The following is a 14018-nucleotide window of genomic DNA, read 5'->3' on the forward strand; positions in this document are numbered from 1 at the left end:
AAATGGAAAGTACAGACATGTTGACTCATTACTAATAATTGATTCAGTAGGTCAATGCTAGGTGGACTTACTAATAGGATTTTGGTCTACATATGGTTACATTTCCAGCTTTGATTTCTATTCTGCCTTCCAACTAATGACTTGAGTCTTGCAAACAAGCCAGTTTTAATGGTCCAAGCTTTAGATATTTGTTGTTCAAAGACACTACTGACCATATGGCTTGGGAAAGCTCTCTGTTCTCTGCCCCATCTGCATAATCCTGCCTGAAAAGCATAGCAGAGTAGTATCGTTACATGTGATTTATTTTAGAGGATTAAGTAAAGTAGTAAAGCCTAATTTTGTATTGATTTTGGCAACTTGATGTGATAAAGTTTTATGAGATGTTAATACGCTGGTTGCAGGGGGAGTCTTAATTTGTGTTCCTGCGCATATTACATGCTAAAAAAAATTGCATTATTTATTTTTGTTGCAATTGACAAAACATGGTGAACCATTTTCAGGGACAGCATTTATTTTTTTCTTCTTTCTTTTTCTTTTTGGTGAGTAAGCGTTTAAGGCACCATAGATTTAACATCTCTGTAAACTAAGTATGGGAAGAAAGAAGACTTGGTGCACAGCTCTTGTGTGTAATCATGATTGGATTGAGTATCAGTGGCATTTGGCCTCTTGACCTCAGGAGCCCATTGGCTACAGGTTCTGGTGAGCTAAAGCAAAGCTTTTTCAGTTTCCTCCTTGGGGCATCTTTCCACTGAACAGGGAACATGCCCCACCTGCTAGACATGGAATTTGGGGATTTTTATTGAACTGCAGATCTTGTAATTCTCCATTATGGGATTTCCACTTGGCATAAACAGACACCTAAATGTGGCTCACCTGGGAGAAATGGCTAAACTATCTGTTGGGTAGTTTCCCTTCTGTCAGGAGGCAAGGCCTAGCTAGGTGACAAAGCCTTTTCAGGCTAGGGCTTTTTCCAAGGAGAACCACTTGTTGAGTGCCTGTATGTCAAGTAAAGGTAAAGGTTCCCCTTGACATTTAGTACAGTCGTGTCTGACTCTAGGGGATGGTGCTCATCTCCGTTTCCAACCTATAGAGCTAGCGTTTGTCCGCAGACATCCTCTGTGGTCACGTGGCCAGCATGACTAGACACGGAACGCCGTGACCTTCCTACCGAGGTGATACCTATTTATCTACTTGCATTTTACATGCTTTCAAACGGCTAGGTTGCCAAGGAGCTGGGACAAGCGATGGGAGCTCACTCCGTCACATGGATTCAATCTTACAACTGCTGGCCTTCTGACCCTGCAGCACAGAGGCTTCTGCGGTTTAACCCGCAGCGCCACCACGTCCCATGTCAAGTAGAATTCCCCAAATGGAGAGTTACAGGATTTGAAGTCCCAATATGGAGCAACTCTATGCCCATCGAATTTCAACCTTGTGGCATATGACCGCATTTGCTCAGCTGCCTGCATTCGTGAACTGTATCAATTGGCCGAGGTGGTATGTTATTCCCCTTTTTTGACTATAGCTCCCAGAATATTCTAGCTAGCACTATTTTGTTATGTATGAGAATGGACTCCTTGTCCATTCATTTCTTGTCTCTTGTAGCCAAGGCACTTGTAAACATGGCACCCCAGATAGGAAAAAAAAAATCCTGGAGAAACTGTGATCCTTTTTACATCTTCAAAGCCCGAAAGGGAATGTTGAAATTCTGCTTCTAGCTTGGGGAAATGTTGCACCAGTTGAAAGGTAGGCAAAGCTACTGCACTTACCCGAGTACCTTGCAGAGCTGTAACTAGGGCACAGCAATTGGGAATCAGCCTCAGGGCATTAAAATATAGAAAGCAGAATTTCTTACACATTCAGCTGCTATTTGCCCCAAGAGTTCTCTCTCGTGAGTACAAAGGGGAAGAGCCAAAGCCATGCATTGCATCTAGAAATATGTCTGGCTTTTGCATGCATGCTTTATATCACCAGACACAATAGCAGCACCATAAGCACATCGAAAGAGTTAGCTCTGGATGGGACAAGTACAGGCCCAGTTTCCAATAATGTATCCAGTAGATTCAAACAATCTCCTGGAGAGATGTAGGAAAATACAGTGGGGTCTCGACTTACGAACGGCTCGACATACGAACGTTTCAACTTACGAACCACTCTCATAGGAATATATGGACTAGACTTACGAACTTAGATTTGAGTTACGAACTCTTTTTTTTAAGCTAAGTCATCTTAGGTTAAAAGGAAAAAAAAGAAAAAATATCCCCCTCTAGTGGCAGAAGGCGGAATAGCAGCTTCCCATTAGTTTTATGGACGAAAAGAGCAGATACGGATTAAATGGTTTTCAGTGCATTCCTATGGGAAATGCAGATTCGACTTAAGAACTTTTCGACCTGAGAACTGCCTTCCAATATGGATTAAGTTCGTAAGTCGAGACCCCACTGTAAATGACAACACCTCCCAGTCCTATTTGCTTTTCTGTTTTTGTCAGTGAAGCAAAGGCAAAGTGTGCTGCTTATATACCACCCCATAATGCTTAAAGCAATCTCTGGACAATTTACAATTTAATTATGCAGGCCACATATTCCCCCCTTCTCAGCAAGCTGGGTACATAATTTACTGACCTTGGAAGGATGGAAGGCTGAGTGAATCTCAAGCTGGCTACCTGGCATTGAACCTCAGGTTGTGAGCAGAGTTTTGGCCGCAGTGCTGCTGTTTAACCCCTGCACTACAAGGTACCTCAGCATGGACTTTCTCTTTCTTTTTTGGGGTGATACCCTTTTCTCTTCCCCCATTTTCTTATAGGAGTTCATATGAGGATGTGTAGAAGAAAGGTGTTCCTTGCCCTGGGTGCCAGAATTGCTAGTTATTCCTTGGCATTTTGTAAATACCCAAGACCAGGGAAGCAAGCATGTCCGTTTGCACACAATGTTATGTGTTGCTCAAAAAAACATTGCCCTGTTGGTCTACAACAGTGGTCCCCAACCTTGGGCCTCCAGATGTTCTTGCACTACAACTCCCAGAAGCCTTCACCACCACTTCTGCTGGCCAGGATTTCTGGGAGTTAAGTCCAAGAACATCTGGAGGCCCAAGGTTGGGGACCACTGTTGTAGACCAACAAGGCAATGTTTTTTTGAGCAACACATAATATTGTGTGCAAACGGACATGCTTGCTTCCCTGGTCTTGGGTATTTACAAAATACCACTGGTCTACAACACACAGAAATCCCCAGCCAATGCAGCCAGTGGAATTCTCTAGAGGGGAATTCTTGGGATTATAAGACGAAAGATTTCCTTTCTGACTTTTGCTCTCGATGTCTCAGCTTTATCCTTTACCCAAGAATGCATAGGCATGGGGTGCCGAGTAAATGGGAAAGGTTGAGTCTAAAGTGAGTTCTGGAACGTCTCTGGCTCAAAATGACCAACTTTGTTGTGTAGTCGTTAAGTCATGTCCGACTCTTCGTGACCCCATGGACCAAAGCACAGCAGGCCCTCCTGTCTTCCACTGCCTCCCAGAGTTGGGTCAAATTCATGTTGGTCACTTCGGTGACCATGTCCATCCGTCTCCTCTTCTGTTGTCCCCTTCTCCTCTTGCCTTCACATTTTCCCAACATCAGGGTCTTTTCCAGGGAGTCTTCTCTTCTCATGAGATGGCCCATGCCAGCCTTCCTTTTGCCATGGGCCACCTTCCAGCTGCAATAGCTGCAGATTTGGTATAACATCTGAAAAATGAAACCTAGGCATGTGTAAATGTGTGTGTGTGATACCAGCTGACCAACAACTACTACTGAACGTTCTGTTCTGCTGCCAGGACCCCTGCAGCACCAGGCTTTCTCCCGAGACAAGTGTTTTTAATAATTGATAGCATAGGTATTAAGCTGAAACCAAACATGGGATTCATTCATGTGGCACAAAAGGAACTAATAAAATATAAAAAAGGTTGGGTCTACTTCTGCAAGATAATAGGAAAAGGAACAGTAATACCCGATAGTATTCTATGAGTGGAGTTCATTTGTTCCATCCTCTCTTTGCAAAGCTTATGAAAAAGTGCTGATTGTCTGCCCTAGTGACAGATGATTAAGAGGAACTGCCAGGTTGCATTATTTGTAACTGGGCCTTTATTTCTCCCATCCCAAGCTGTCTTTGTAGATGTGCTGCTGCTGCTGCAGTAGCAGCTGGTATTCCAAGCTATGCATGCAAAAGCCAGACATACTTCTAGCCACAATGCATGGCTTGGATTCTTCCCATTCGTACTCAGAAGAGAGAACTCTTGGGGGCAAACAGCAGCAGTTGAATGTGCAACAAAATATTCTGCTTCAGGTCTTACCTGTTCTAAGAGGCTTCTTTGCATCACTGCATTTAATTTGATACCAGCTGACTTCCTTTGATTCTTTGAATAGGTAAAGGCAAAAGGTTCCCCTTGACAATTTGTCCAGTCGTGTCCGACTCTAGGCGGCGGTGCTCATCTCTGTTTCCAACCCATAAAGCTAGCATTTGTCCGAAGACAATCCTCCGTGGTCACGTGGCCAGCATGAGTAGACACGGAACGCCATTTACCTTTCCACTGAGGTGGTACCTATTTATCTACTTGCATTTACATGGTTTCGAACCGCTAGGTTGGCAGGAGCTGGGACAAGTGATGGGGGCTCACTCCATCGCATGGATTTGATCTTACAACTGCAGGTCTTCTGACCTTGCAGCACAGAGGCTTCTGCGGTTTAACCCGCAGCTGTTTTGTCCTATTCTTGACAGTAACCAGTGCCTTTACATAGAACAGGCCTTAGAACATCAGGTAGACTCAAGCAAGAGAACCCTGCACTCAGGGGTCCTTGTTGCATTCAGTCAACACTAGCAACCTCTGCAACTCGTCTTCCAATGTGTCAGACAAAGCTCCAGTAATCTCCCAGTGGGCTGGGAATTATGGGAAGGGGAGTCCAGAATATCTAAAAGGAACCCGGTTGGGGGCAGCTGGTCTTCACATCACCTGGGAGGGCTGACGACCGAGAAGGAAAGGAAAGATGATCCTGATGAACTATGATGGATGAATTGATACCGCACCTGTTTATGGAAGTATACAAGCATTTCTAGCAGAGTACAAAATAAGTGAATCTAAACTTTGAAAAACAAAGAAAGAAAGAAAATCAGCATCACAGAAACATGTAGCAGTTTGTAAACGCAGCTGGTCAAACAATAAACTCAAGGGTTCGTAGGTAATGGTATGCCAATACTCTCCCAGTTCTCGTGGCCAGTCTTGGCCCATACCAGCCTTCCTTTTGCCATGGGCCACCTTCCAGCTGCAGTAGCTGCAGATTTGGGGTAACATCTGAAAAATGGAACCTAGGTATGTACCTGTAAGTGTGTGTGTGTGTGTGTGGGTCCTCTCTACACATTCTCAAACTCTGATCTATGGAAACCGTCTGCACCAGGAATGAGGGGACATGAGATGCTTTAGACTTGCAATTTGTTTTGTTAAAGGATCATTCATTGTCCGTGCTGGCTAAAATTCTGTTGGCATTGGTGTAAGGTTGGCACAACTTGCTACCTCTAGGGTATGCAGTTTGGTGGCATAGTTCAGTACGTAAGGAGGAATGGGTGCCCCACCACCTTGTCAGTTGGCTGCTATTAATTGCAGCATGCTAAGCAAACCTTAGTTAGATGCTAATAGAATTCTAGCCATTTTGGAATAGAATTATCACGGTTAATTCACACCGACCTCCCAAATTTCAGAAACATTGAGGAGTTTGTTTATTAGATGTTCCACTGTTTCAATTGTTTTGTTTCATTCAATTTAATTATGTGTTGTACATTTGTAAGTGTTACTTGAATGTATGCATTCTGCTTTGTCATATTTCATGCGCAAATAATTAGTGCTGTTCAAACATTTAATTGCATGTTTACCAATTTCATCTGAATGAATTAATTTAGATACAAAATGGAACCTTGCATGATTTGTACTAGACTTTAAGAGAAGTAGCTCCATTGAGTTACACCTGCCCGCCACATACACACCCTTTTGAAGATACTGTGCCAAATGTATGGATATCAGCTGAAAGGGTATACGAAGTCGAACGAAGGAGCCAGTGGCTGGAACCTTGCTTTGCCATTTATATATATACTAAACGTATTGAAGCAAGTATGCGAACAGCCTCAGGTGGCTACAAGATCTAGCCAGTTCTATATTTTACTTAGAGCTGACTTCGTAAGTTACCCAGCAAACCCCATAAGGATTTTCCCCAGTAGAGGGTCCTTAAGAGGGCTTTGTGGCCACCCCATGCAAGAATTTTGTCACAGTCCAGGAGAAGGCTAAGGTAGTACTCTTCTTCCTTATAGAATATTCTGCGAAAGTTTGCTAGAAACTGGTCTTGCAAAATTTCTGGCTTCAGCATAACATTATGTCCCCCATGGGACATAATGTTTCTCTGTGGAAACCTTTTGGGGGAAACAGATTACTTTTGCTTTTTTATTTGGTTTTAAGATCTGCTATTCTTGCTTCCAGTGTTTAAATGCATTTAATCCTCTTTGTGTCCACCTTAAACATCTCACCTTAAACATTAAGCTGCTGCATTAAGAAGAACAAACATCACAACACTTTTTATTGTACAGGAAATAACTGCATGTATTACTTGTAAGCTGAACATGTAAAACTGCTATAGTCAATTATCACAGTCTGAGTCTTCACAAATCAATGCTTTTGATTACCAACTCCTAAAATTGCCTGGAAGATCTAGCCAAGCCAAGCCAAATTTTAAAAAGTAAATCGCAGCATGTGTTCGATATTACCTTTTGGATAGTAGATATTTCACAGTTACAAAACGCAAATACAGATTTGACAAAAATGGAGAGGACGTCATAATTTGACCAAATCAAGCAAAGTTTCTTAATCTGCTCCTTAAGGAAATAGTTTTTCTGCTGATAAATCCTTGAATTGTTGGTGCAGAAATAAGGAAAGTGGCTCATTAAGAGAGGATTAGCAGCACCTATTAGAAAATTAATCTGTCCTGTTCTCTAAAGTAGAATGATTTATTGTATAATTCTGGTCTGATTTAATTGCCACAAGAATGATTAGCAACCAAATGCTGTCTGACTGCCGTTTCCATCATCACTCACTACTGGTCATTCTGGCTGGAGCTGATGAAGGTTGGAGTCCAGGAACCTCTGGAGATCTCCACTCCTCTCCTGTGATACATTATGGGTGAAGATAAGAATATATTTGTTGATACCCTTGTCCCATACAAAAGATGACTGTGCAGTCCCTACCTCTGGTCATTGCGTTGACTTTCATGCTCTTGACGTGGTGGCACTCTGGGTTAAACTACAGAAGCCTCTGTGCTGCAGGGTCAGAAGATCTGCAGTTGTAAGATCGAATCCACACGATGGAGGGAGCTCCCATCACTTGTCCCAGCTCCTGCCAACCTAGCGGTTTGAAAGTATGCAAAATGCAAAAATGCGAGTAGATAAATAGGTACCACCACAGTGGGAAGGTCACGGCGTTCCGTGTCTAGTCGCGCTGGCCATGTGACCACAGAAGATTGTCTTCGGACAAACGCTGGCAATATGGCTTGGAAACAGGGATGAGCACCGCCCCCTAGAGTTGGACACGACTGGACAAATTGTCAAGGGGAACCTTTACCTTTACCTTCATGCTCTTATGTGTTGCTGGTTGCTCATTTCTATCATGTGTGCAATCATTGTCATTTAAATTGATGCAAGGCAGGCTGTTTCACTGTGATTCTCATTCATTTTGAGTGAAATAGCCTTCTTCTGCCTTGAGTTAAATGCCAGGTTGAAGATGACTCTTGGTTCAAGATACGATTGTCCCTCAATAACAGGCATACAGTTTGGTCTCAACAACTGTTCTGAAGATAGCTTAGGAGCAGCCAGAGTGAAATAGCAGACTGTACCTGGCATGATATTATAATAGCTGTGTATGCATTTGTCTTCATGGGCACTAGAATCAAGAAGCGTTCACCCACTGACTTAAAAGACTTTCTTAACAATTCATAATGTTAACTGCATTGCAAGAAATCCTGGGGGGGGGGGGGAGGAAGAGAGGGGATGGTCAATCACCATAGAATGGCACCAGATTCACTCAGTTCCAGTAAGTCCAGTGCAACTTTCTCCCAAAAAATTGATCAGAGGTCTATAACTGTAGAGCTATTAGTTGCTCTCAGGAGTTGCTCTTTCCTACGTATTTGATACATAGCCTTTATCTGGTGTTGGTAAATGCTTGAATTGCAAGCTGACCTTTTTCTCCTATTGAATTCAGTAATGGAGGGAAGGACCTTGGAAGTTGTCCTAGATTGTCTAGCACGCAAGACATGGAAGTCTTTGTGTTCCTTGCACTACCTGTCTTGCATGACCCAATCTTGTTTGCTCTGATGTTGGAGAGTTCCGGTAAGGAAAGCATGGAACAGAGTTCGCTGGGACTAAGTCCGATGCAGAAGGAAATAGCTTCATGGCCTCCAGGTGGAATGGAGTCCCTTTCGGCCATGTGGCTATGCCAGGAGTACCCTTCAAAAAAGAGCAGATGTGACAAGGCTTCAAGGAGGGAACTGTCACTGCTGCTTAGGTGTGAATGACAGCCCTGTAATGATAGCAGCCTGCTCAGGACATGAATCAACGTCTTGATGGTTGGGGCCTTTACAGCACTGTCATCAGTATCGGTAGCTACTGCAGCTTTGGCAAGAATGGATCTCTGGTGAGGAAGCTTTCCTTACCCCAGGGGCCGGCTGCTTCCCTTGATTGGATGGGTGATTTTAGCCTGCTAAAAGAATTGCTGCTTAGTTACTGGTTATGTCCCCCTAAAAAGTACAGAGAATTTGATTTTGAGCCTGTGTCGTCCTATTGCATGTGGTGCATGTGAAGTATTTTTCAGCAATTTGCCCATGGGGGGCAATCAATAATGTGGCAGTTTTCTGAGACCACAGAAGATTGTTTATTTTTTACTTGGCATCTTTAGTGTGGAAACAGCTTTGCCGAGTGACACTGTAAATTTATGCAGCTACATATAGGTCAGTTCAGAAGGGCACCTTGGAGGGTTCACATTGTGAGCGTCCCCATAACTACACCTCCCCAAAGAGAGTCCAAAAATGCAGGCAGCTAGGTGAGTCATTATCTCCAATGGATGAGCAAGTCTTTTGTAAAGTTAATGGCTCTTTATCAAGTCACCAAGAACAAACTATCCCCGAATACTTTGCATTAGAGGAAGTACAGCTTATCATGTACTGTTTTTGGGAAAATCGATTTATCTTCCGGCTACTGTGAGGAATGATTCTAAACTTTGTGGGAACAAAGAAGGGGATGAAGGGGATGACAGGTAGTCATAGACCCTGCAGCTCAGAAAGTTGCTGGACTTCAACCTTATGAACTCCTCAGTTCGACTACCACACTGAATGTATTATGTACAGCATGAAACTTGTTATCTTCATACCAAAAATCCTGAGAATTCCATTATTGACTCCCAAAAGAGAAATGTAGAATATTTCCCTTTGCTGCTATTCTTTGGAAATGGCCAGAACTAGGAAATTAGAGAACATGATGTGGTCAGTTTTGCTCTTGTTTGCTGGGAAAAATGGAATTAGAAAGTCAACTAAATGACACCTCCTTTTAAAAAAAAGAAGCAAAAAACCCACAATGGGAATTTAAATGACACATCCTTTTAAAATAAGCAAAAAAACCCATGATGGGACATTTTAGTTCTCCAAAGTCATCAGGGCTACGCTATTCCACCAACAGAGACACACCTGCCAGCCCTGGGAACTGAATGTGCAAAGAGTTACTAGATGCCTCCTGGTATAAGCTTTAAAGGCGAAAAGAAACTGTGGGTTGCATGAGCATAGTGAACCTGCAGGACCTTGCCATTAACTCCTTCTATCTAGTGATCTCTGAGTGATTGTTTGGGATCATCCTCCATCGTAAAGGATTTATGAAAGAAAGAGTGCAAGGCTGACCCTACAGGGAAGGGACACTGGTACACCGGAGGTCTTTCTTTCCCTCTCCGTTGAAAATACTTCTTCCACAAGTCATTTCTTTTGCCAAAAACCATACCAGTACCTGACTGCTAAGCCAGGTGTCAGGACTTCCCCTTGTGACTAATGGGAGAAGAGTTAGCCTGTGTAGCCTTGGGAACGCTGCCCAGTCCTAGAACACTAGGGAGGGACAGTAGACCACTTCTGTGTACGCAATACCTAGAAAACCCTGAAAACTGTTGTCATCCATCAGAATTAGAGATTGGGGGGGGGGGATTCGTATACAAATACAAATATTAGTATATGAATACGAATATTAGTATACGAATACGAATATTTGTATATGAATACGAAAATCCCTGCACAGGTGGCATTAGGACCGTCCACTCACCGATCCACCGCGGACATGGACGGCATGATTCTATGAATGGCTCTGCAGCACGCCATCCGCTCGCCACTCTTCGACTTTGCAGCAAGGCTTGTCCTCCCACCTCCTGCCAAGAGTGACTAGCGGGTTGCGCGCTGCAGAGCCACTGGTAGAATCATGCAGTCCGCATCTGTGCATATTGGTGAGTGGACCATCTGGCCCCATGGGACTGGACCCTCATTAACGCCACTCGTACGGGGATATTCGTATACGAATACAAATACCCGCATCTCTAATCAGAATCAATTTGATGGCACTTGATTATAGGAGTTTGCAAACACATTTGCAGCGGACGTTTAGAAAGAAATGGGTACTTCGGTCTCTTTCCAGATGATATGTTAACAAGACAGTGCTTCAGGCTTAGAATAAATCGAACAGTGTGCAACAATTTCCTTTTGGCTACCTTCTAACCCAATTTAGTTAAATGATAGGCAAATACTAGAATTTTTAAAGAAAAATTGGAAATAATGCCTTCCCAGTCTTCGCAGACAGGAGTTGGCGCCTGCAGCGTAAGATTCTATTTCGTCATAACTATTGGGAATAAAACAGAATTGACTTCTGTTTTATTTTATAGCCACCTCAATCTTGCCTATTGCTCAGCATTTTTAAGTACTCGGTAGAAGAAGAGCTGTATTTGATCGCTGGAGTGAGAAACACTCCGTACACCAGACAAGGGATCAGATTTTCAGAATTTAAGGAAGATCATTAGGCTGAATTATGGGACCAGGAGCCCTCAAACTGGCAGAAGGTGGATCAGCATCCTCACCTCCATATCGTTTCTACACGGCTTCTTTGAATCATTAGAAAAGTGCCCCTCTGCATGGCGAGAATTGTGCGTATCCCCTGCAACTCATAAGGAGGCATGAGGGCGACATGTTCCCACAGAGGCTGCCACTGTAGAGAGGGGGAAGACCAAGAGAGAGAGTTCTAATTATGACCCAACATAATTCTTCACATATAATAGACTTTCTTTTCTGTCAGTGAATGTCAAAAATCACATGTGTGTTTGCCCTACTAATGCTTTCTCTGTTTGCATGCCCCAGTGAGCGTTGCAATTTTCTCTTAATTTTCAAGTAAATTCTTTTGTTCCCTTTTGTTAAATTAAGTTTGAAACTTCCTCCCATGGTGCAGGAAGCCAATTTCTCGTTGATTTGATTGTTTTAAATGCACACTCCCACAAGAACTGCATTCACCGTTTCAGTTAGCAGTGACATTTATGGGGGGGGGGACAACCCAGCAACCAGCCTGCCTCCCCCATAACACATTGTATTCAGGTACTACTGTTACATCTGTTTTGTTTCTCTGTGTCCTGAAGGCCTACCCCGTTTTTACATAATACTAATAATGCATGTTATCGTTGTTGTTTTGCTATGGACAGAGATATTATAGCCAGTGTAATCAACCCCTCCCATGGCTGCCAGCGGCAAGTAAGAATCACAACAGTTTGTCTTATTTTAGATGAGAGCTGGGGTAATGTTGCTGCAGTGCTTATGAAACTGTATTGGAAACCAGTAAGTTCCAGTCTACCCCACCCTGGCTTTAACCTTGAGGGCCCTCACCAAATTGGCCTTGGTAGATCTGACAGCTTCCTTGTGTCCTCATACCTGCTTCCCTGCCTTTGGTGGAGACAGGGACCTTGAAATAATTTCTACTTGTATTTTACATGTTTTTTTCAAATTAGTAGTTGTTCCAGTAATTTTACATCTGGGATGAAATCCTGTTCCAGATGTTTACACCCGTGCAAGCTGATGCTACAGGTTTTTGTCCCTAATTGAAAGCTTCCTATTCTACACACCCCTGGTCAGGTTCCAAGGCGCCCTTGGAGTTATGTTTGCCTGGGGAGCCTCAGGCCAGATGGAGGGGAGCCCTTAATATCAGAGAATAGCTGCTGCCAGTCGTGGCACCAGGACAGGGATTGGTGGTGGCAGCAATTTGTGGATATTAAAGGCTCCCTCACCTTGTACTGAGGCTCCCAAAGGCTTCTGCAAGGCAAACGGAGCCTTGAAAGCTGACTGGGGGTGGGGGTGGAGGTGGAGTAGGACAGGAAGCTTTAAATTAGGAATGGAAGCCTATAGCTGATAGCATATCACATGTTTGCAGATCCTCCAATTGAATTATAGCCATTGTTTTGGATCAGCAGTTCGTGCTGGTTCGTCCTTCAAATAACAAGTGTTTGGCGCTTCCCAACCCCATGTTCTCTAGTGGGCGCTAGTGGGAGATGCAGTCCAAAAAGCTCATGCCATATTCATAGCTCTGGGTTTGCAAGCACATTCCACTCTGTTTCCATGGCCTGATAATATTTCACAATTTTAAAGATTTGAAAAGCATAACTCACTCATGAAACAACAGGTGTCAATGAATTATTGTGCTACTGATGATAAGTTGTGGTCAAAATTATCATAAAGCTCTCCCGGGGGAAATGATTTGTTTTCTACATAATGTTGTCCAAAAAGGATGCTCTCCGGAAAAAAAAATGAACAGCAAGCCAATTAAAAAGAAATCCAGTGAAAGATATGTAAACAGTCAAAGCCCTTCTGACTGTGAAGACTCAGCAAGCTGCTGCATCTGCTAAAAGATGCTTAATTGCTCTCAAATATTGGAATTCTATAAGGGGTCATGGTGGCGCTGCAAGTTAAACCGCAGAAGCCTCTGTGCTGCAAGGTCAGAAGACCTGCAGTCGTAAGATCGAATCCATGTGATGGAGTGATCCCCCGTCACTTGTCCCAGCTCCTGCCAACCTAGTGGTTCGAAAGCATGCAAAATACAAAAATGCGAGTAGATAAATAGGTAACCACTTTGGTGGGAAGGTAATGGCGTTCCGCGTCTAGTTGCGCTGGCCACGTGACCACGGAAGATTGTCTTTGGACAATTGCTAGCTCTATGGGTTGGAAACAGAGATGAGCACTGCCCCCATGACTGGACAAATTGTCAAGAGGAACCTTTACCTTCACCTTATAAGGGGTCTGGCCAACTGAAAGTTGAAGACAGTGCCCAAGGCCTCTCCCATATGACCTGCCTTGATTCTGTGATTCATAGCTGTTTGTTAGGAAAGGGTTGAGCTGCTGGATTCCAGGATAAATAGGGGACTGGCAGACAAAGAAATGCAATAATGCGTTTCATAATTATGGATTTGACCTTACTCATTGCTGGCCTCTGTCCTTGACTGAACACCTGTGATGCAGTGTGAAACTTACAATTACTAAGATGAATGACAACAACGATGATGATAATGATGGTGATAAGTCTTTTTTTTTTTTATTGGAGGGGGAAGAATCTAGGTGTCTGCAGCTAGTGTTCTATCACAAAGGTAGCTTTGGTGCTGTCCATTTCTTGTGCTGATAATGCAGTTCAGCTTTGCTGTCTTTTAGGGCAAAAGAAGAGCAAACACTAACAACAGCACTGATTTACTGCCCTGTGGTGTGGACTCAACGTGAGATGGAGGCAGAGCTAAAGTCCCATTTGAGTCAGCACAGAACTTTTTGTAGGTGTTCCTCACGGTTAACTTCTAATTAGCACATGGGGTGGGAGGAGGTGGTTTAGGGCAGTGGTCCCCAACCTTGGGCCTCCAGATGTTCTTGGACTTCAACTCCCAGAAATCTTGGCCAGCAGAGGTGGGGGTGAAGGCT

General features: G+C 43.5%; 1 protein-coding gene across 6 annotated transcripts in view; it reads left to right on the forward strand.

Annotated features, from left to right (window-relative positions):
- The window catches only part of DPP6 (dipeptidyl peptidase like 6), a 490996-nt gene that overhangs the window by 316915 nt on the left and 160063 nt on the right, over window positions 1–14018 (forward strand). The gene's annotated exons all lie outside the window — the stretch shown is intronic.

This window comes from Pogona vitticeps, chromosome 6 (genome assembly GCF_051106095.1).
Source record: "Pogona vitticeps strain Pit_001003342236 chromosome 6, PviZW2.1, whole genome shotgun sequence".
Taxonomy (NCBI): Eukaryota; Metazoa; Chordata; class Lepidosauria; order Squamata; family Agamidae; genus Pogona; species Pogona vitticeps.